The sequence below is a fragment of the Loxodonta africana genome, chromosome 14, assembly GCF_030014295.1.
Source record: "Loxodonta africana isolate mLoxAfr1 chromosome 14, mLoxAfr1.hap2, whole genome shotgun sequence".
Lineage (NCBI taxonomy): Eukaryota > Metazoa > Chordata > Mammalia > Proboscidea > Elephantidae > Loxodonta > Loxodonta africana.
In genome coordinates this window covers 21,912,854-21,935,078 of record NC_087355.1, presented here as the reverse complement: position 1 = coordinate 21,935,078, position 22,225 = coordinate 21,912,854, and the positions used below count along the sequence as shown (strand labels likewise).

The window sequence follows — 22,225 nt, the reverse complement described above, 5'->3', positions numbered from 1 at the left end:
ATTTAAAGCCTCTTGACTAGATGAGTTCACCAGGGGAGTACGTGTCAATACAGAAGGGGAGGGAGCCAGGCTCTGGGCCTGAGGGGAAATGGGAGGAGAAGAATCTTAGGTAACTTATTCACAATTACTTCCTTTTTATTTTGGACAGGGGGTGTTGGATATACTCTTCAGGGTAATAGAGAAATGGGACAAAAGCTGGAGGGGGAAGTCGAGACTATTTTTAAGGCAAGAAATAGGTCTAACCTGTCTGTATGGATATAGGAGTAATCCAGAAGAGAGGGAACACTGGCTGGGGTAGGTGAGAGGGGTTGGGATCTCTTGTTCAAATGAGACGTCGGTCTTAGGAATGCCGAAAGCTCATTCATCCTAATAAGAGGTAAGGCAGACTGTATAAATAGTACAATTGGCGGTAGGCTAGCAGATCAGGATGAAAAGTGTAGTGAGTCATAGCAACTCCTACTTTTTCAGTGAATGAGAAGCCAGGTTCCTTGCCTGCGGCTGTGAAGTAGATTTGGTAATGAGAGAACAACAAGCTGTCTCCTGTTGTTGCTCCTGTCTTCCCTGGTATGCAACAAATACAGGCAGCACTCAGTCTTTTAGGACAGGATGTGCCGTCTTGCTCATTTGGATCCCCAGTGCTTAGCAGGGGCCTGGCACATTGTTGTTATTGTTGTTGTTAGTGGCAGTTGAGTCAACTCTGACTCATGATGAGCTGATGTATAACAGAATGAAACATTGCCATCTTCATGATCCTTGCTGTGTTTGAGTCCATCAATCCATCTCATGGAGTATTCCCTTCATTTTTGCTGACTCTCTACCAAACATGATGTCCTTTTAGTAAGCGAGTCTGAGTCTTACCATCCTCACTTCTAAAGAAACATTCTGGTTGTATTTCTTGTCACACGTAATAGTGCTGGCTGTATCGGATCACATAATAGTGCTGTATCATATCACATAAACCAAAGGGAGTACTTACTTCCCTAGCTCAGGTATTCGTGATAGTCACAGGCAGGACTGGATACATAATTTGTGGGAACAAAGGCAAAATGATAATACAGGGCTTCTAGTTCAAAAATTAAGACTCTCAAGATGGCACAGCAGAGCATTAAGCCAAGCACCAGTTCCTTCTATGGCGGACCTTGTACACAGCAACTGGTTGAATCAGACCCAACACTGCTGAAGGATGAGTCTCAGTCAGCAGGCCAGGGGTGGTGACCAAGAGAAGTGACTCCATGAGAAGATAGGCGTTACATATTACGTATTTACCTCTCCTTCAGAAATTTAGGGAGTCCAAGCAAACGCTGCTATCTTCAGAAAGATTACCAGAGATGAGTGCGCAGGAATGTGGTAAGAAAGTGTGCAGGAAAATACATGAGAGCTATTTAGAAACCTTTGCAACAAAAAAACATTAGCTAGCGGTGTCTCCTGAATCAGAATACCGCAAATCTCCATGGCGAAGGAGAAGGTGCTTGATAGTGGGAGAAAGTGAACCTCAGCAATTTCTGAGGTGACAGGTTGTTATCACTATAGATGTGGCATTAATATCCTAAAAAAAAAAAGACATTAAAAAAGTGTACCATTCATTTCCAGAACTCCAAGGTGAAGGGCAGTATGAAGGGGAGATAAGATGCAGTACAAGGGCCAAATGATACATCCTGCAGTTGCTTTAGATTGATTTGTTTCAAAGATTGTTTTTTACAAACAATATGTAAGGTTTTTAAGCAAGAAAATTTCCAACGTTGTTCCCTTTTTACTTAAAAAAAAAAAAAAAACGGAATGAATGTGTACGTGTCCATGCGTTCTCTCCTGTGAACTTTGGCGTCTACAGTTTTGGGTTCTGTCATGCGAGAATTCAAGCTTGAAATTTAGACCATCACTGGAATTGCTTTAGAGTTTTGAGAATCATAGGAATTTGACTTTACAGCTCTGAAGATATCTGACTATAGAGGTCGTATCCAGGCAACTCTTCTCACTCACTGTCTGCAGGAAAGGAGCATCAGTTTTACAAAATGCTGGCAGAGTGTGGAAGTCTCCTGGTAATGAACATTTGTAAGATTCAGCCACTAGAAGTCAGTGTATTATTACTATTTTTAAAGTTTCATTGTGTTTTAGATGAAAGTGTCCAGCACAAGTAAGCTTTGTATACACAAATTATTTTGTGACATTGGCTTCAGTCCCCGCGGTGTGTCAGCACTCTCCCCCTTTCCCTTTCCACCCTGGGTTCTCTGTGTCCATTCGTCTACTTTTCCTGTCCCTTCCTGCCTTCTCATTGTTGCTTTTGGGCAGGTGTTGCCCATTTGGTCTCGTGTACTTGATTGAACTAAGAAGCATGTTCCTTACTTATGTTATTGTTTGTTTTATAGGCCTAATCTTTGGCTGAAAGGTGGACTTCTGGAGTGGCTTCAGTTCTGAGTTAGCAGGATGTCCAGGGGCCATAGTCTCGGGGGTTCCTCCAGTCTCTGTCAGACCAGTAAGTCTGGTCTCTTTTTGTGAATTTGAATTTTGTTCTATGTTATTTCTCCCTCTCTTTCTGTGACCCTCTACTGTGATCCCTGTCAGAGCAGTTGGTAGTGGAAGCCAGACTCCATCTAGTTCTTCTGTGCTCAGACTGGTGGAGGCTGTGGCTCATGTGGTCCATTAGTCCTTTGGACTCATATCTTCCGTATCTTCCTTGTATCTTTGGTTTTCTTTGTTCTTTGCTCCAGATGGAATGTGACCAATAAATACATCTTAGGTGGCTACTCAAAAGCTTTTAAGACTCCATATGCTACTCACCAAAATAGGATGTACAACCTTTTCTTTATGAAGCATGTTATGCCAGTTGACCTGAATGTCACCTGGAACCCACCCTCAACCCTAGTAACTCTGTCCCTTAAGGTGTTTGGATGTGTCTAGCTAGGAAGGTTCTATGACTCTGCCTTGGTCAAGTTGTGCTGACTTCCCCTGTATTGTGTACTGTCTTTCCCTTCACCAAAGTTAACACTTGTTAGCGATTCCCCCCACCCATTCCTCCCCTCTCTTGTAACCATCAAAGATTGTTTTTTTCTGTATGCAAATCTTTTCTTGGGATTTTATAATAGTGATCTTATACAGTATTTGTCCTTTCGTGATTGGCTTATTTCACTCAGCGTAATGCTATCCAGATTCATCCATGTTGTGAGATGTTTCATGAATTCATCATTGTTCTTAATCGTTGCATAGTATTCCATTGTGTGTATGTAATTTGTCTACCTATTCATCTGCTGATGGGCACTTAGGTTGTTTCCATCGTTTTGCTATCATGAATAATGCTGCAGTGAACATGGGTGTGCGTATATCTATTTGTGTGACAGCTCTAATTTCTCTAAGATATATTCCTAGAAATGGTATTGCTGGATGGTATGGTATTTCTATTTCTAGCTCTTTAAAGAGGTACTATATTATTTTCCATAGTGGTTGTAGCATTTTACATCCTCACCAGCAGTGCATAAGAGTTCCAGTTTCCCTGCAATCTCTCCAACATTTGTTATTTTCTGTTTTTTTTTTTTTTTCCATCCATGCTGGTAACGTTGAGGTGAGATGGCATCTCATCGTAGTTTTGATTTGCATTTCTCTAGTGGCTAAGGATTGCGAGCATTTCCTCATGTACCTGGTAGCCACCTAAATGTCTTCTGTGGTGAAGTGTCTGTCCGTATCCTTTGCCCATTTTTTAACTTGATTATTTGTCTTTTTATTGTTGAGCTGTAGAAGTATTCTGGAGATTTTAGAAATTAGACCCTTGTCGGATAAGTTGTAGTCAAAAATTTTTCCCTAGTCTGTAGGGTCTCCTTTTACTCTTTCGGTAGAAGCCTTTTGAGGAGTGTAAGTGTTTAATTTTCAGGAGTTCCCAGTTATCTAGTTTATCCTCTTGGGTTTGTGCATTTTTCCTTTTGGCTTGTATTGTATTTATGCCATGTATTAGGGCCCTTAGCATTGTCCCTATTTTTTCTTCCATGATCTTAATTGTTCTAGATTTTATATTTTGGTCTTTGATCCACTTAGAGTTGGTTTTTGTGTATAGTGTGAGGTATGGGTCTTGTTTTCTTCTATTGCTTGTGGGCTTCTTTTGTTACTCTCTTTCTATTTGTTCAAGTTTTTGTGCTAATGTTTCGATTTTGGCCTGTTCTTTTTGATGTGTGCGTTTATTGCTATGAATTGGCCTTTGTTGTGTCCCAAAGGTTTTGCTATGATGTGTTTTCATTCTCATTTGATTCTAGGAATTTTTCGATTGCCTCTTTGATTTTTTCTATTACTCAATTGCTTTTAAGCAAGTGTTAGTCAGTTTCCATGTATTTGATTTTTTTTTTTCCCTTGGTCTTCCTGTTATTGATTTCTACTTTTATGGCATTGTGATCAGAGAGAATGCTTTGTATTATTTCAATGTTTTGGATTTTATTGAGGCTTTGTGGTCTAAAATGTGGTCTATTCTGGGGAATGTTCCATGTGTGTTGGAAAAGAGTGTATGGTTTTCTGCTGTTGAGTGGAACGTTCTTTATATGTCTGTGAGGTCACGCTGGTTGGTTGTGGCCTTTAGATTTTCTGTATCTTCGTTGAGTTTCTTTCTAGATATTCTGTCCTTTACTGAGAGTGGTGTGTTGAAATCTCCTACTATTATTGTGGAACCGTTAATTTCTCTTTTCAGTGCTTTTAGAGTTTTTAAAAATATATTTTGGAGCCCTGTTGTTGGGTGTGTAGATATTTACTAGGGTTATGTCTTCTTGGTGGGTTGTCCCTTTAATCATTATATAATGTCCTTTCTTGTCTTTTATGGTTGATTTTGCCTTAAAATCTATTTTATCTGAGATTAATATTGCCACTCCTGCTCTTTCTTCATTACTTTTTGCTTGATATATTTTTTCCATCCTTTGATGTCTAAGGTGTGTCTCTTGTAGGCAGCATATTAATGGGTCTTTTTTTTTTTTTTTAATGCATTTTGCTACTCTCCAAAGAAGTCCACTTTAGGTCAAGGAAAATATAAATTTTCAGTGTGAAAGGTCTACATTCTCCTTTTCCATGGTCTTTTCACCTAAATTTTCTAATTTTTTCATTATGATGAACAGCATGGCTTTGCAATAGCAGGGCCTTTGAATTTTTCTCTCCTCAGAAACACAGCTTCATCTTTATCTACCACCATGGCTGTGCCTGCCTGCTATATGTAATGTGTGTCTGTGTCCTCCAGATTCCGTCAACTACAAAGAGGTAACAGGTGTCTCTAAGGCTACAGACCTGGGTCAGTGCCCCTTTTACATCAGTTACATTAGGCCTAGTGCCTGCATGCAACCTTTCTGTTAGAGATGAAAACGCCAAATTACTCTCCAGATTTGAGTGTCTGGGCTTATATCAACCCAGAGAGAATTTGCCATCTCTCCTGTATTTCAAGGTAACTGTATTTTTTGTATTGTTGAGAAAAACAAAATCTTATCCTTCTCTTGCTTTGTTTGCTTAAGCAAAGTGTATACTTTTTGATATCACAGTGCCTCAACCGCCTTCCCACCTGGAAGGGGACCTTTACAAAAATACACATTGAATTCCTCGTCTACTTATCAATTCCAGAAACTCTTGCACCTTAGTTTGGACCTTTTTCTTCAAATACTTCAGTGCCATATTTCACTTGCTATCTTTACTGCACAATTTTAGCATTTAATTTTTACTACAGTTTTAAAGTCACCCAGTGAGCCCAGGCGACTGTTGCTTACTCAAATCATAGTCATAATGGAATTGCATAAAACAGTAAGTTATTTTAAAGAATACAGTTATATGTTCCCAGAAGCTAAATCCCAATGCCTGTTTTTGTATGTGAAGTTTTACTGGAACATAGTCATGGTCCTTCATTTATGTATTATTTATGTCTGCTTTTGTACCACAAGAAGAAAGCTGAGTAGATGCAACATAGACCATATGGTTCACAAAGCCTGTAATATTTACTATCCGATATTTTACAGGAGAAAATGGCTGACCGCTTTTCTAGAGTCTAGAGACCAAAAAAAAAAAAAGGAGAAAAATTAAAATTAAATAGTGTGGGCACATTTGCCCCCATGCCTCGCCTTGTACCCATATCCCACTACTCCGCTGGTTAATTTCAGTGCCTTTGTCTCCCAGAGTGTGGCTGGTTGAGAGAATTTCAGGATAATATGTAGTCTTCACATTGTGCATAGGTTATAGAACCCACTCCTGGAGTAAAATGCAGCCCCACTGATTTACCTTAACGCAATCAAACTCAACTTCACAGAGCAGTTTTTCACCATAGAAAAAATAATATGTAAAATTATAAACATAAATATACCCAAGGGATGTATGTGATTCTTTTGGCCCGTAACATCAAATTTCCCTGTGCGGAATACCAAGGAAACCATTTATCCTTTCTACACTGATTCAGAGTTCAACCTCTCTGTATTCTTTCCTGCAATCTTTCAGATTTTGCCTTTGTGTACCATCTTTTAAGATGACTTTTGTGTACACTTAGGACGATTTTTAAGAGTCTCAAAGTTCAGGGGTGCCTCAGTAACAACTTCTGTATGGCATATACTTACTGCTCACTTGTACAATTTTCCCATGTACTTTGAACCTTGAGTCTCCAACATAACAATATCTGCTTCTAGGGAAGTAGTATGCCCCATTCTTTTTACCTGAGTCTCCATTAGCAGCAAATAAAATATTACACATTTAACTGATATTCAAATAATTATTGATTGCTATGTCTCATGTTCTCTAAATCCAGATAATCTTTATAAGGTTTTCATGTAAAGCTCAGCACCTCATTTTATGAGCTGTAGATGGACCTTCCATCCTTCCATTGTCTTAGCACAGATAGATTCAGGGTCTAGCCAAAGGACGTAGCTCCTCTGGCCTCAGTCCAGTGTCATTGTACATGGGATGAGGGCGTCCTCTTGGCTAGGAGTTCGGTTACTTAATTCTGCTTCAGGGAAGTAAGTTTTTTTTTTTTTTTAAACCTCAGTTAGACTTAGAAGTGAGCAAGGAGGACCTCTATCCTCTCAAGGCACAGAGAAAGGAGCCTGCAGGGACCCTGTATTCCTCTTCCTTTACAACTACCACTGGCGCATAGAGTCCCAGGGGTGTAAAGTCAGGTCAGGAATTCCCTTCTACCCTAGAATAAATGTGAAAGCTTATCCCTAAATCTTCAAGGAGTCAACCAGGCTTTCATGCTGTGCAGCAGGTCTATTTTAAAATCAAAAGCTTCTGTAAAGGAAAGCAGAACTTAGGGAAATATCCACATAATTTTTAAAAAATATCAGGCTAGAAAAAAGTATCTGCAAATATGACAAAAGAGTTAAAAGCTGCTTTATATAAATCAGTAAGAGTATAAAAAGTAGGCAAAAAGCTTGGGCACTTCATGAAGAAAATAGAATTTTCAAGCAAATAAATAAAAGTATCTCCAATATATGCAAATTAAAGTCATGTACTACCATTTTACATCTAATAAAACAGCAATAACTTTTTTAAATGATGGCAACCAATATGTGTAAGGCTGTGGTAAAACCGACACAATTTAAACTGTTAACAATCCTTTTGAATAGTATTTGGTAGTATATATAAGAAAGCAGATTACACATTGAGGGAAGCATGAGAAATAGACTCGAATAAGGAATTTGAACTAGATACTTTAGGCAGTAAAGCGTGATGGTTCCTGAAAGTTGGAGTTGCCCCAAGTGTTTTATATAGATTAGTCTGAGGCAACTAATCTATTTAAGAAGAAGAGACCAAGAACAAACAGCTAGGACTATTTGGTAAGTGTGCATCCATGAATAATAGAGTTTTAAAGCTAAATAATCTAGCTAAATAAGCAAGCAAGGAGACTGAGAACTGAAAAAGCTGGAAGTATACCTAAGGCTCAAGTAGCAGTTATTAACTAAAACGATCTAAGAGGAACCAGACAGACTTTTCTTTTTAATATTGAAGGATTTATGGAAATCTTCTATAGTATTAATAAATGTAGAATTTTAATGATCTCGTGTGGATTTTATGACTGAATATGTAAGGATTAACTGTAAAAGAGCTTTTCAAAATAATCGACATCTATCTCCTATTCATAAATATTTTTAAGTAGCTAATTTTTAATTAGATAGTTTTCATAGATTTAACAGAGTAACAGCTAAACCTGAGAAACACTCATTCTTTCAGTAGTTGATTTTTTAAGAACTACTTTTTGCTCTGAACTCTTGCTCCTAGAACAGAAAAATTAATGCAGCCAGATTCTGCCCTCCAAGAGCAGGAGTGAAGAACATTTGCTCAAATTAATTCAATTATTTATTGTCCATTGCACACATAAATAATTTCAAAAATTATATAACCCTATAATAGATATAAGCATAATCACAAAGGATGAACCAAGATTTAGCTAGAGAGATCACAAATATGCTTGAGCTCAATCTTCAGGGAAATTTCACACACAGATCAGAGGAGGAGGTGAAAGTTGAGAAAAGGCATTCTAAGAAAAAGACATAGTATGTGCACAATCATGAAACAGGGTGGCACTTTGAGGGAACTGAGATAATTAGGGATGTCTACCTGAAGTGTGGTTTAAGCTCTAGTCAAAAGGTTGCTGGTTCAGATTCACCCAGAGGCACCATGGAAGACAGGCTTGGCTATCTGCTTCTGAAAGGTCACAGCCTTAAAAACCCTATGGGACACAGTTCTACTCCAGCACACGTGGGGTCTCCATGAGTTGGAATGAACTTGACAGCAACTAACAACAACAAACTGAAGTGTAGAATGTTGAGAACCCATTGCCATCGAGTCAATTCTGACTCGTAGTAACCCTATAGAACAGAGTAGAATTGCCCCATAGGGTTTCCAAGGAGGGGCTGGTGGATTCAAACTGTCAGCCTTTTGGTTAGCAGCCAAATGCTTAACCACTGTGCCACCAGGGCTCCAGAATGTGAAGAGGAGAGAGCAATTAGAGATAAGGTTCTTGGAGACTCACTCAGTGGGACTTTTCCGTTTTTTCAAGGTAGCTGATATTATAGAATGCTAGTGCCATGTTCTGTTCTAAATACTTGTACACGTATACAAGTTTCTCTTATTTTATCTCATTTATTCCCATTTTGGAAACCCTGGTGGCATAGTGGTTAAGTGCTACCGCTGCTAACCAAAAGGTTGGCAGTTTGAATCCACCAAGCGCTCCATGGAAACTCTACTGGGCAGTTCTACTCTGGCCTATAGGGTCACTATGAGTCGGAATCGACTCAACGGCAGGGAGTTTGGCTTTGGTTTTTGGTATTCCCATTTTATAGATGATGAAACTGAGTATGGAAAAGGTAAATAACTTGTACGAAATCATACTACAAGTAAGTAGTGGGGTTGAGATTTGAACCCCAATTTAAGTCTGTAGCTCAGTCTACTGAAATATAGTCTGTCCTTCCTGTTCCATACCAGGAAGTTTGGAGCATTGAATGATTTAAAAGTTCTCTGTGGTGGTGGTGTAGGGGTAGCAAATTAGAAACACCTTATTGCAAGAATCCAGGCAAGAGATAATGAAAGCCCGAAATTATACTAAAAGTAGGAAGTAAAAGCCGCAGAACTTAGTCTTGATCAGATGGAGCCAGTAAAGAGCTTCTGGCTTGAGAAACTGGGTAGATAATCATACCATTAATCAGAACTTTTAATAGAGAGGAACACTTCAGTTTGGAACGAATTTAGATATGGTGCCTATGAAGAATTCATGTAGAAAGTTCTAGTTCACAGTGGGATATTCAAGTCAAGAGAACAGGAGGTGTAAAGCTTTAGAAGTCATCACTATGAAGGTTTTTATTGAAACCATTTCTATGAATACTACCCATCAGTGAGAGCCTGTAGTGAAATAAGAGGACCATGGGTGACTCTAATGCATTGCTACTCAAAATATAGTCCACCAACTGGCTGCCTGTCCACCAATTTTTTATTACTGGCCTATGATAAGAGATTTGCTTCAGAGTGTAAATAAGCCACTTCACTAAGCACACTTGTTTACCTTACTCACTTTAGTTTTTTGTTTTTTTTTTTTCCTTACCAAGACTTTTTGATGAAGGAAGCATTGCATTGATTAACATCCTGCCACACTCTCCTTATCTTGTCCCAGTTAGCACACTGAATATAACCGACGTAGAGAACACCAACATTTATACTTTGAGTAGAGGAAGAGGTCTCCAAGGAGACTGAGAAGGAACAGTGTGGGTTGTAGAATGAGAAACAAAAGAAAGGGAAGTCAAGACAGTCAGAAGCATACATAGTTTAAAGGAGGGAGTGATCAGCAGTGTCACATGCCACAGAGAGGTCAAATGCAATGGAGGACAAAAACATCATGATTGAATTTGGCCATTACAGAATCATCAGTAACATTATAGCAGTTTTATGCCTATGTGCCCTTCTACCTTCTGCTATTTCATTTTTGCTCCACCGGTCTACCTCCTAAATATTCCTTGAATCTATACTCCTGTCAAGTAACCCAAAGATCTCTTTGATGCTAAATCTTTTATTCAGTCCTGATTTAACCTTATCTTTTGGCCAATCCAATGCTATTGATCACTCTCCTTTCTGACACACTCTTTCTTCTGAAATACACTGACTATGCATTTCCTCTTCACACACTGGCCATTTTCTCTGTCCATCCCTTTTTTTTTTTTTAATTTTTATTGTGCTTTAAGTGAAGGTTTACGAATCAAGTCAGTCTCTCACACATAAACCCATATACACCTTGCTACACACTCCCAATTACTCCCCCCCTAATGAGACAGCCCGCTCTCTCCCTCCACTCTCTCTTTTCGTGTCCATTTCACCAGCTTCTAACCCCCTCCACCCTCTCATCTCCCCTCCAGGCAGGAGATGACAACATAGTCTCAAGTGTCCACATGATCCAAGAAGCTCACTCCATACCAGCATACCTCTTCAACCCATTGTCCAGTCCAATCCATGTCTGAAGAGTTGGCTTTGGGAATGGTTCCTGTCCTGGGCCAACAAAAGGCCTGAGGCCCGTGACCACCGGGGTCCTTCTAGTCTCAGTCAGACCATTAAGTCTGGTCTTCTGAGAATTTGGGGTCTGCACCCCACTGCTCTCCTGCTCCCTCAGAGGTTCTCTGTTGTGTTTCCTGTCAGGGCAGTCATCGATTGTAGCCGGGCACCATCTAGTTCTTCTGGTCTCAGGATGATATAGACTCTGGTTCATGTGGCCCTTTCTGTCCCTTGGGTTTGTAATTACCTTGTGTCCTTGGTGTTCTTCATTCTCCTTTGATCCAGGTGGGTTGAGACCAATTGATGCATCTTAGATGGCTGCTTGCCAGCGTTTAAGACCCCAGATGCCACTCTTCAAAGTGGGATGCAGAGTGTTTTCTTAATAGATATCATTATGCCATATGACTTAGATGTCCCCTGAAACCATGGTCCCCAGACCCCTGCCCCTGCTACACTGGCCTCTGAAACATTCAGTTTATTCAGGAAACTGCTTTGCTTTTGGTTTAGTCCAATTGTGCTGACCTCCCCTGTATTGTGTGCTGTCTTTCCCTTCACCCAAAGTAGTTCTTATCTAATATCTAATTAGTGAATACCCCTCCCCCACCCTCCCTCCCTCCCCACTCACATAACCACAAAACAATGTTTTCTTCTCAGTTTAAACTATTTCTCAAGTTCTTATAGTAGTGGTCTCATACAATATTTGTCCTTTTGCAACTGACTAATTTCACTCAGCATAATGCCTTCCAGGTTCCTCCATTTATGAAATGTTTCACAGATATCCTCACTGTTCTTTAGCGATGCGTAGTATTCCATTGTGTGAATAGACCATAATTTATTTATCCATGCTTTCATTGATGGGCACCTTGGTTGCTTCCATCTTTTTGCTATTGTAAACAGTGCTGCAATAAACATAGCTGTGCATATATCTGTTCGTGTAAAGGCTCTTATTTCTCTAGGATATACTCCAAGGAGTGGGATTGCTGGATCGTATGGTAGTTCTATTTCTAGCTTTTTCAGGAAGCTCCAAATCAATTTCCAAAGCGGTTGTACATTTTACATTCCCACCAGCAGTGTATAAGTGTTCTAATCTCTCCACAGCCTCTCCAACATTTATTGTTTTGTGTTTTTTGGATTAATGCCAGCCTTGTTGGAGTGAGGTGAAATCTCATTGTAGTTTTGATCTGCATTTCTCTAATGGCTAATGATCGTGAACATTTCCTCATATACCTGTTAGCTACCTGAATGTCTTCTTCAGTGAAGCGTCTATTCATATCTTTTGCCCATTTTTTAATTGGGTTGTCTTTTTGCAGTTGAGTTTTTGCAATATCATGTAGATTTTAGACATCAGGCGCTGATGAGAAATGTCATAGCTAAAAACTTTTTCCTAGTCTGTAGGTAGTCTTTTTACTCTTCTGGTGAAGTCTTTGGATGAGCATAGGTGTTTGATTTTTAGGAGCTCCCAGTTATCTAGTTTTTCTTCTACTTTCTTTATAATGTTTTATATACTGTTTATGCCATGTATTAGGGCTCCTAATGTTGTCTCTATTTTTTCTTCCATGATCTTTAATGTTTTAGATTTTATATATAGGTCTTTGAACCTTTTGAGTTAGTTTTTGTGCATGGAGTGAGGTATAGGTCTTGTTTCATTTTTTTGCAGATGGATATCCAGTTATGCTAGCACTATTTGTTAAAAGGACTATTTGTTAAAAGGCCCATATAACTGATTTGGGCCTTTGTCAAATATCAACTGCTCATATGTGGTTGGGTTTATGTCTGGATTCTCAATTCTATTCCGTTGGTCCTTATATCTGTTGTTGTACCAGTACCAGGCTATTTTGACTACTGTGGCAGTATAATAGGTTCTAAAATCAGGTAAAGTAAGGCTTCCCACTTTGTTCTTCTTTTTCAGTAATGCCTTATTTATCCGGGGCCTCTTTCAAAAAAAAAAAAATTTTTTTTTTCTTTCCCTTCCATATGAAGTCGGTGATTTGTTTCTCCATCTCATTAAAGAATGTCCTTGGGATTTGGATGGGAATTGCATTAAATATATAGATCGCTTTTGGTAGAATAGACATTTTTATAATGTTAAGTCTTCGTATCCATGAGCAAGGTATGTTTTTCCACTTTTGTAAGTCTCTCTTAGTTTCCTGCAGAAGTGTACTGTAGTTTTCTTTGTATAAGTCTTTTACATCTCTGGTAAGATTTATTCCTGAGTATTTTATCTTCTTGGGGGCTACTGTAAATGGCATTGATTTGGTGATTTCCTCTTCGATGTTCTTTTTGTTGGTGTAGAGGAATCCAACTGATTTTTGTATGTTTATCTTGTATCCTGATGCTCTGCTGAACTCTTCTATTAGTTTCAGTAGTTTTCTGGAGGATTCCTTAGGGTTTTCTGTGTATAAGATCATGTCATCTGCAAATAGAGATACTTTTACTTCTTCCTTGCCAATCTGGATGCCCTTTATTTGTTTATCTAGCCTAATTGCTCTGGCTAGGACCTCCAGCACAATGTTGAATAAGAGTGGCAATAAAGGGCATCCTTGTCTGGTTCCCGATCTCAGTGGGAATGTTTTCAGGCTCTCTGCATTTAGGGTGATGTTGGCTGTTGGCTTTGTATAAATGCCCTTTATTATGTTGAGGAATTTTCCTTCTATTCCTATTTTGCTGAGAGTTTTTATCATGAACGAGTGTTGAACTTTGTCAAATGCCTTTTCTGCATTAATTGATAAAATCATGTGATTCTTGTTTTATTTATGTGGTGGATTACTTTAATTGTTTTTCTAATGTTGAACCATCCCTGCATACCTGGTATGAATCCCACTTGGTCATGGTGGATTATTTGTTTTGATATGTTGTTGAATTTTATTGGCTAGAATTTTGTTGAGGATTTTTGCATCTACGTTCATGAGGGATATAGGTCTATAATTTTCTTTTCTTGTGGTATCTTTACCTGGTTTTGGTATCAGGGATATGGTGGCTTAATAGAATGAGTTTGGTAGCATTCCGTCCTTTTCTATGCTCTGAAATACCTTTAGTAGTAGTGGTGTTAACTATTCTCTGAAAGTTTGGTAGAACTCTGCAGTGAAGCCATCCGGACCAGAGCTTTTTTGGGGGGAGTTTTTTGATTACCTTTTCAATCTCTTCTTTTGTTATGGGTCTATTTAGTTGTTCTACCTCTGTTTGTGTTAGTTTAGGTAGGTAGTGTGTTTCTAGGAATTCATCCATTTCATCTAGATTTTCAAATTTGTTTGAGTATAGTTTTTCATAGTAATCTGATATGATTCTTTTAATTTAAGTTGGGCATGTTGTAATATCACCCCTTTCATTTCTTATTCCGGTTATTTGCTTCCTCTCCTGTCTTTCTTTTGTCAGTTTGGCCAGTGGTTTATCAATTTTTTTGATTTTTTCCAAAAACCAGCTTTTGGTCTTGTTAATTCTTTCAATTGTTTTTCTGTTCTCTAATTCATTTAGTTCAGCTCTAATTTTTGTTATTTGTTTTCTTGTGGTGCTTGTGAGTTTCTTTTGTTGCCCTCTATTTGTTCAAGTGGTAGGGATAATTCCTTGATTTTGGCCCTTTCTTCTTTTTGGATGTGTGCATTTATTGATATAAATTCATCTCTGAGCAGCGCTTTTGCTGTGTCCCAAAGGTTCTGATAGGAAGTGTTTTCGTTCTCATTGGATTCTCTGAATTTCCTTATTCCATCCTTAATATCTTCTATAATCCAGTCTTTTTTGAGCAGGGTATTGTTCAGTTTCCAAGTGTTTGATTTCTTTTCCCTGCTTTTCCTGTTATTGATTTCCACTTTTATGGCCTTATGGTCAGAGAAGACGCTTTGTAATATTTCAGTGTTTTGGATTCTGCTAAGGCTTGCTTTATGACGTAATATGTGCTCTATTCTAGAGAATGTTCCATGTGCACTAGAAAAGAAAGTATACTTGGCTGCTGTTGGGTGGAGTGTTCTCTATATATCTATGAGGCCAAGTTGGTTGATTGTGGCATTTAGATCTTCGTGTCTTTACTGAGCTTCTTTCTGGATGTCCTGTCCTTCACCAAAAGTGATATGTTGAAGTCTCCTACTATTATTGTGGAGCCATCTATCTCAATTTTCAATGCTGATAGAGTTTGTTCTATGTATCTTGCAGCCCTGTCATTGGGTGCATAAATATTTAATATGGTTATATCTTCTTGCTGATTGTCTCTTTAATCATTATATAGTGTCCTTCCTTATCCTTTATGATGGATTTAACTTTAAAGTCTATTTTGTCAGAAATTAATATTGCCACTCCTGCTCTTTTTTGATTGTTGTTTGCTTGATATATTTTTTTCCATCCTTTGAGTTTTAGTTTGTTTGTGTCTCTGAGTCTAAGGTGTGTCTCTTGTAGGCAGCATATAGACGGATCATGTTTTTTAATCCATTCTGCCACCCTCTGTCTCTTTATTGATGCATTTAGTCCATTGACATTCAGGGTAATTATGGATAGGTATGAATTTAGTGCTATCATTTTGATGTCTTTTTTTGTGTGTTGACAGTTTCTTTTTCCCACTTGATTTTATGTGCTGAGTAGATTTTCTTTACATATTGTCCTTTCCTCATATTTGTTGTTGTTGATTTTGTTTCTGCTGAGTCTGTAATTTTTCCCTTGTATTTTATTTTGATTAATAGGATAGTCTGTCTCCTTTGTGGTTACCTTATTATTTACCCCTCTTTTTCTAAATTTAAAACTTTTATTTCTTTGTATAGCTGTTTGTTCCTCTCCATATGGAAGGTGTATGATTACATTTCTTAGTCCCTCTTTATTATTTTAACGTTGTCTTCTTTTATATAATAACATCGCTGTTACCCTGTTTTGGGCTTTTTTTTTTTTATGTATATATATATATATATATATATATATATAATCTTGCTTTGTTTTTTTTGGGTTTCCCTGTCTGGGTTGACTTCTGGTTGCTCTTCCTGGTGTTCTAGTGTTGGGTTGATACCTAATATTACTGATTTTCTAACCGAAGAACTCCCTTTAGGATTTCTGGTAGTTTTGGTTTGGTTTTTACAAATTCTCTCAACTTGTGTTTATCTGGAAATGTCTTAATTTCACCTTCGTACTTAAGAGACACTTGTGTTGGATATATGATTCTTGGCAGGCAGTTTTTTTCCTTTAATTTTTTAAATATGTCATCCCATTGCCTTCTGGCCTACATGGTTTCTGCCGAGTAGTCCGAGCTTATTCTTATTGGCTGTCCTGTGTAAGTGACTTTTCGTTTATCCCTTGCTGCTCTTATAATTCTCTCTTTATCTTTGGTTTTGGCAAGTTTGATTATAATATGTCTTGGTGACTTTCTTTTAACATCTACCTTGTGTGGAGTTCGATGAGCATCTTGGGTAGATATCTTCTCATCTTTCACAATATCAGGGAAGTTTCTGCCAACAACTCTTCAACAATTTTCTCTATATATTCTGTTATCCCTCCCTGTTCTGGTACTCCAATCACTCATAGGTTATTTCTCTTGATAGAGTCCCACATGATTCTTAAGGTTTCTTCATTTTTTTTAATTCTTTTATCTGATTTTTCTTCAGATATATTAGTGACAAGTGATTTATCTTCGAGTTCAGAAATTCTAGCTTCTACTTGCTCAATTCTGCTCCTCTGACTTTCTGTTGAGTTGTCTAATTCTGTAATTTTATTGTTAACCTTCTGAATTTCTGATTGCCGTCTGTCCATGGATTTTTCCAGCTTATTAAACTTTTCATTATGTTCCTGAATAATCTTTCTAATTTCTTCAGTTGCTTTATCTGTATGTTCGTAGGCTTGTTGTGTGTATTGCCTCATTTCCTTCCTGATGTCTTGAAGGGTTCTGTATATTAAACTTTTGTATTCTGCATCTGGTAATTCCGGGAATGCACTTTCATCTAGAAGATCCCTGGATTCTTTGTTTTGAGAGCCTGTTGAGGTGATCATGGTCTGTTTCTTTATGTGACTTGATACTGACTGTTGTCTCCGAGCCATCTAGAAGTTATTGTGTTAGTTTATGCTTGCTTACTGTGTCATAGCTGCTTGCTTTGTTTTGTTTTGGTATACCCCTATGGGTTGCTTGAGTGAACTAACTTGATTATTTTCACCTCTGGAGCTCTGGCGTCCTGTCCCCAGCTGGCTAGAGCTGTCATCAGGTATATCAGTCTAGGAGTCCATTCAGTTTTCATGTATGAATTCAGCTTAGGTTTCTAGGTAGCTGATTATCAAGTGTGTGGTACAGGTTCTGTCCAACAGTCTTAGAGGGGTAGAGGTGACTGGCGTATATACCCGTATCTGATTGCAGCGGGGGTAACACTCTGAACAAGGCAGGGGGCTGAGATCTGACCCCCAAGTGTCTCTGAGGAAAACATGTCTCTGTTCCCTAGAGTGTGCTGGTGGGTAGGTTCTGCAGACAGACCATGGGCACTCAGAGTTTTTGGTTGTAAGGACTTGGAGGTACCAGTTATCTTTGGACCCCTGTTGTGGGTGGCTGGGTGACCTGAGCGAGCTACCAGTCCTTGGGTCCCTAATGTGGGTAGGTGAGGCCCTTGTTTAATAGGAAAAGCAATGTCAAACACCAAACACCCACCTCTCCACCATACTGCTGAAATGGTTGAAGTTTGCCATCAAGGGCCTATTCTCCCAAAATAGGCCCACACAGGTCAATGCAGAAGGGAAAGGTTCTCAAGGTCCATGGATGGTTTATGCCTGGACAGGAGCAGCTTCCATCCTGAGCTCCCCCGGTTGATGGTGCTAGCAAATTATCTTTTCCCCCCATTTGCAAATTTTTTCCTCCCCCAAGGCCAGGAGGATGGTTCTATGTGTTCACCAGGATCTATCCCAGACCCAGGGATTCAGCCGCTGAATCCGGCTTGGGGGTGGGGCAGGGGGGCACCGTAAAATATATGCAAGTACTTAGCTTTTGCAGAGAGCACCCCTTCTCCTCAGGTTCCAGAGGTGTGAGTAGGCTATGTGGCTGGCTGCTTCTCTCTTAGGAAACTGCAGCTGAACGCTAGTACCAGCCCAGCACAGCTGCCGCTCTAGGAATGGTTGCCTGAGGGTCCCTGCAATTCAGGTCTGGTAACTCCTCTCCACTTCTGAACGGTCTCTTCCTCCCCCTGTCCTTCAGTTCTTTGTCTAAGCTTGCTTTGAAGCTCAGGACTCGCAGCTTGTCACAAATATACTCGTTTCACTTGTTTTTTCGGGTCTTTGTTGTAAAGAGGGCTCGCCGGAAGTGTCTGTCTAGTCCGCCATCTTGGCTCTGCCTCTCTGTCCATCCCTTTTGCACATGCTGCTGGGTGATCTATCTACACCCATTTCTTCAGTTACATATAATGTCAATTTCCAACCCTAAACACAACCCATATTTCTTTCCTGAGCTTTGATCAGTCTAGCAGCCTTCTGGCCATCTTTACTTGGATTCCCACAGTCTCTTCAAGGTCATTATGCCCAAAGCTAAACCTGAATTCTCACCTACACTCCGTCTTGTTATCAGTTCCTCTTCCTAAATTGTATACCTCCTATTATCCACCCAGGTGACCAGCCGCTGACATCTTTCTTGACTTCCTGTCACTTCCTTATCCAGTTAGTTATTTAGTCATTGATTTCTTCTCTTAACAATGCTTCACTCTCTCTATCCCCACTACCTGTGTCCAGGCCACTATCATCCCTCAGCTGGATTACAGTATTATCCTCTGGCTGATGTCCCTCTCTCAGTCTTGACTTGTCTTTAGTACCATCACCACACTGGTGCTAGAGTTATCTTTCTAAAATGATTGTCACTCCCTTGTTGAATCTCATGCCCACTACTCCAGCCTAATCCCTATGCTCTTCCTCTGTAGACTCAGGTCATATTGAATTTCTAGTTCTTAAACATGCTATCTTATCTTTCTCTTTCCCTTTCTGCACCTTTGCGCGTGCTGATCCCCTTGCATGGAAGACATTTACGTTATCTCTTTAATGGCTAGTTTTTCCTTCATCTTCAGGAAGCTTCTCTAACCTGGTACATCTGAGTTATTTGGTCTTTCTCTGGGGTTTCTTAACATTCTGCCTTTTCCATGTCTTATGCCTTACAAAACCACATCGTTTTGTAATATCTCATTTTTCTCCATGAGTCAATGCCTTCCTCTGAACTTTATGCTCCAAGAAGTCAGGAACCGTGTCTGTGTGGTATGTCATTGTATTTCAAGCCCCTTGTATGGTGCCTAGCATAGTATGAGCATCCAGTCAATGTTTATTCAATGCAATGAATGTTCTTCAGAGTGCTTTCCCATCCATTATCTCAGTGGGGGTAAAGTTGAACAATTTGGAGAAGTTTTAATGAAATAGGAGATGCCAGTGGATTAGAAGATTAAATTATTTGTTGTTCCCAGTTGTTTTGGATTAATAGGAGGAAGGAGAGTTGAGAGTCAGGAAAGCTGTTTAGGAGAGTAGATGAATTTAAATTCCACCTCATAGATCACAGAGGAAGAGATTTTTGAACTAGCTTGCATCATTTTAATAATCTCATCTTCCTTCTCATAAATCAAGGCCTATGAGTTTTGTGTATATATATATATATATATATATATATATACACACACACACTATTTAAAGGTGTCAGATTGTCCATTTTTATTTCTTTCTTGTCCCCCTAACTTGGAAGAACTTTAGGAAATATAATTTTAAAATCTTTCTGTATCATCTGCTCACTGAATTTTTTTTTTTTTTTGAAGGAGGTCCGCAGAATTGAGTAATTGATTTAATTATAGCTTGTCTATTTCCACAAATATAGAGATGGACTATATTTTAAAGGATTCAATTGGATTTTAAAAGTAGGAATAAAGAAATAAGCGCCAAGACATAAAAGAATGGTGAGTTAATAGGAAGGAAACTAAACTATGCAAATCTAGGTAAGGTTAACTACTTTGAGGAAAAAATTAACTCTTAAAACTACCTGGAGGCCAAGGCAAAAAAGAATAATGTGATAAAATGCATTGCTTGCCAAGAAAGATAGTTTTAGCACTAACTGCTAAGAGGAATGTATTACATGGATTTTAGTTAAATAATATTGGAAAACAAAATAGACAAAAACTTTAATAGCAGATTTTCAAAAAAGAGAAAGGAATAGTTATTGTATGAAAGTTTTTCTGTTGATCCTGAATAAAAGTTAAAACATAATTTTAGCTTACATTTTTGTGAATGCTTTAATTTGTGTAGATTAGTTCAGACACAACTGTATAGTAGGAAGAAAAAACTGAACACAAACGGATATAAGTTAGCTCCTCCATTTACTATTTAACTTTTGTCAAGATTCTTAACTAACCTATACCTTGGTTTCTTAATAACTTAGAAATAAAATTCCATCTTCATTGTGTTATTTTAACAAGACAATTTGTGGAAAATCATCTTGCGTAGTTCTTGAATTTTATGGTTATCTCCACTCACCAGAAAGGAAAAAAAAAAAAAAAATTATACCTTTCTTGGTGTCTTAAACATTTAAGAGACATGTTTGGCCTATCGTTTAGCTTATTCTCAAATATGAACTGCTAAAAACTGCATAGCGCATGATTCAAGATAGACTTTACAGTCAAGTACCTGAAGGGCAGGTGAAATTAGATACCAGCTGTGTGAGTGGCGAAATGGATGTCCTGTTTTGAAATATTAAAGAGATTGATGTGTGTTCCGTGTCAGAGGGTGACTGTCAGCTTCTGCACAGAGATGTAGAATGTGGACTTTTGAAAGAAAAGGAAGGCCAAGACTTTTCAAAAAATAACTTTGAATTCACATAATCAAAAGTACATTCATTTGGATCCGGAAATTCTCCCTAAGATGTGGGAGAGATAGACTTGGCTTGGAACATCTTTAGGAGACGGTGCCACAGTCATCTGCCTCTGCAAGGTGACAGTCCTAACGCGGATTTAGAGAATGCTTAATTTTGAGCAGCCAGCACGGTATCCCAGTAGTTCTAGGAAATGAGTTAGCTCAAAAAGGCATCTCAAATAACTGAATAAACTGACCCAATGAGTGGATTTGTTTTGAACTTTCTAACTGTAATTGACTATTATGCTTATAAGTCATCATGGTGGTTTCTGGGTATGAGGATCGCATGACCAGTTCATATGAGGAAGTTTGCCATCTTGATTGCTATGGCAGAGGACAGGCAAAAGCTTCATCTGAAAGTGGTAGGAAACTAGCTTTTAAGATTAAACAGAGATATAAGGCTATGTGATTTAAAATGGAATTTACTGTCAAAATCCTGTCAACTCTAAACTCATAAAACTTTGGAGAAGCACTTAAGCTAGGAGGTCACACTGAGACCACATGGTTTGACACATGGATGTCCTTGTTGGTAGAGTTGAAGGCTGGTAGAATTAATCAGTGCTACCAGGTCTTTAAATGTTCTCCATATTTTTCTGTCTGGTGAAATACAGCATCAGAGTGCAAATAATCGTGCCAAAAACCAAAAACCTTACCCAGTGCCGTCAAGTTGAGTCCGACTCATAGCGACCCTATAGAACAGAGTAGAACTGCCCCATTGAGTTTCCAAGGAGCGCCTGGTGGATTTGAACTGCCAACCCTTTGGTTAGCAGCCATAACACTTAACCACTATGCCACCAGGGTTTCCAATCATACCAAGTGGCTGCTTATTCCTCCTATTAAATTTACTGATTCCGACCCATATCTGATAGTGAAATCTGGCAAAGAGCTCTGAGGGGAACTTAAGTGAACTGGAACATCTGAAATTTGGGGAAGGTGGAGATTAGGGGTGAGGGAGACATACTTAAAGCATGAGAGGAAATGGCTTTGTGTTCATTCCGGAAATAGATTGAGTCTCCCCCACCTCCACAGCCATTGCTCAGCTATTCTTCTGAACTACTTGGGGATTGTTCTTTAATTATTTTGTGGTTTCTCTTTTTTATATATGAGTAACTCAATGGTTTCTCTGAGTTTGGTTGATCTTGGTGATTATAATATGCTGCCTGATTCTGGAGTTTTGGTTCAGGAAGAGACTGTGATGGGGTACCACATGCTCTGTGTACAGCATCTATCACTTTCTCCCTCATTTTATGTGAGAACAAGAGAGTAACAAGATAAGGAGAGCAGAAAATGGTCTTCAAATTTTTCAAAGGAAAGTCTGACTGACGATCCCATATTCCCTGCCTCTGAGCTGGTTTTTCTTCTCATCTCTTTCCACGAACTGGAAGCCTTTTTGTAGTTGGGAGAGCGCTGCTGAGGCAGACATGTGAATGGATCTCTCTTTGTGGCTAGGTGC

At 38.8% G+C, this 22,225-nt stretch overlaps 1 protein-coding gene across 16 annotated transcripts in view; it reads left to right on the top strand.

The window, feature by feature from the left end:
* EYA1 (EYA transcriptional coactivator and phosphatase 1) overlaps nt 1–22,225 on the top strand; it is a 439,803-nt gene that overhangs the window by 341,424 nt on the left and 76,154 nt on the right. The window lies entirely within an intron of this gene.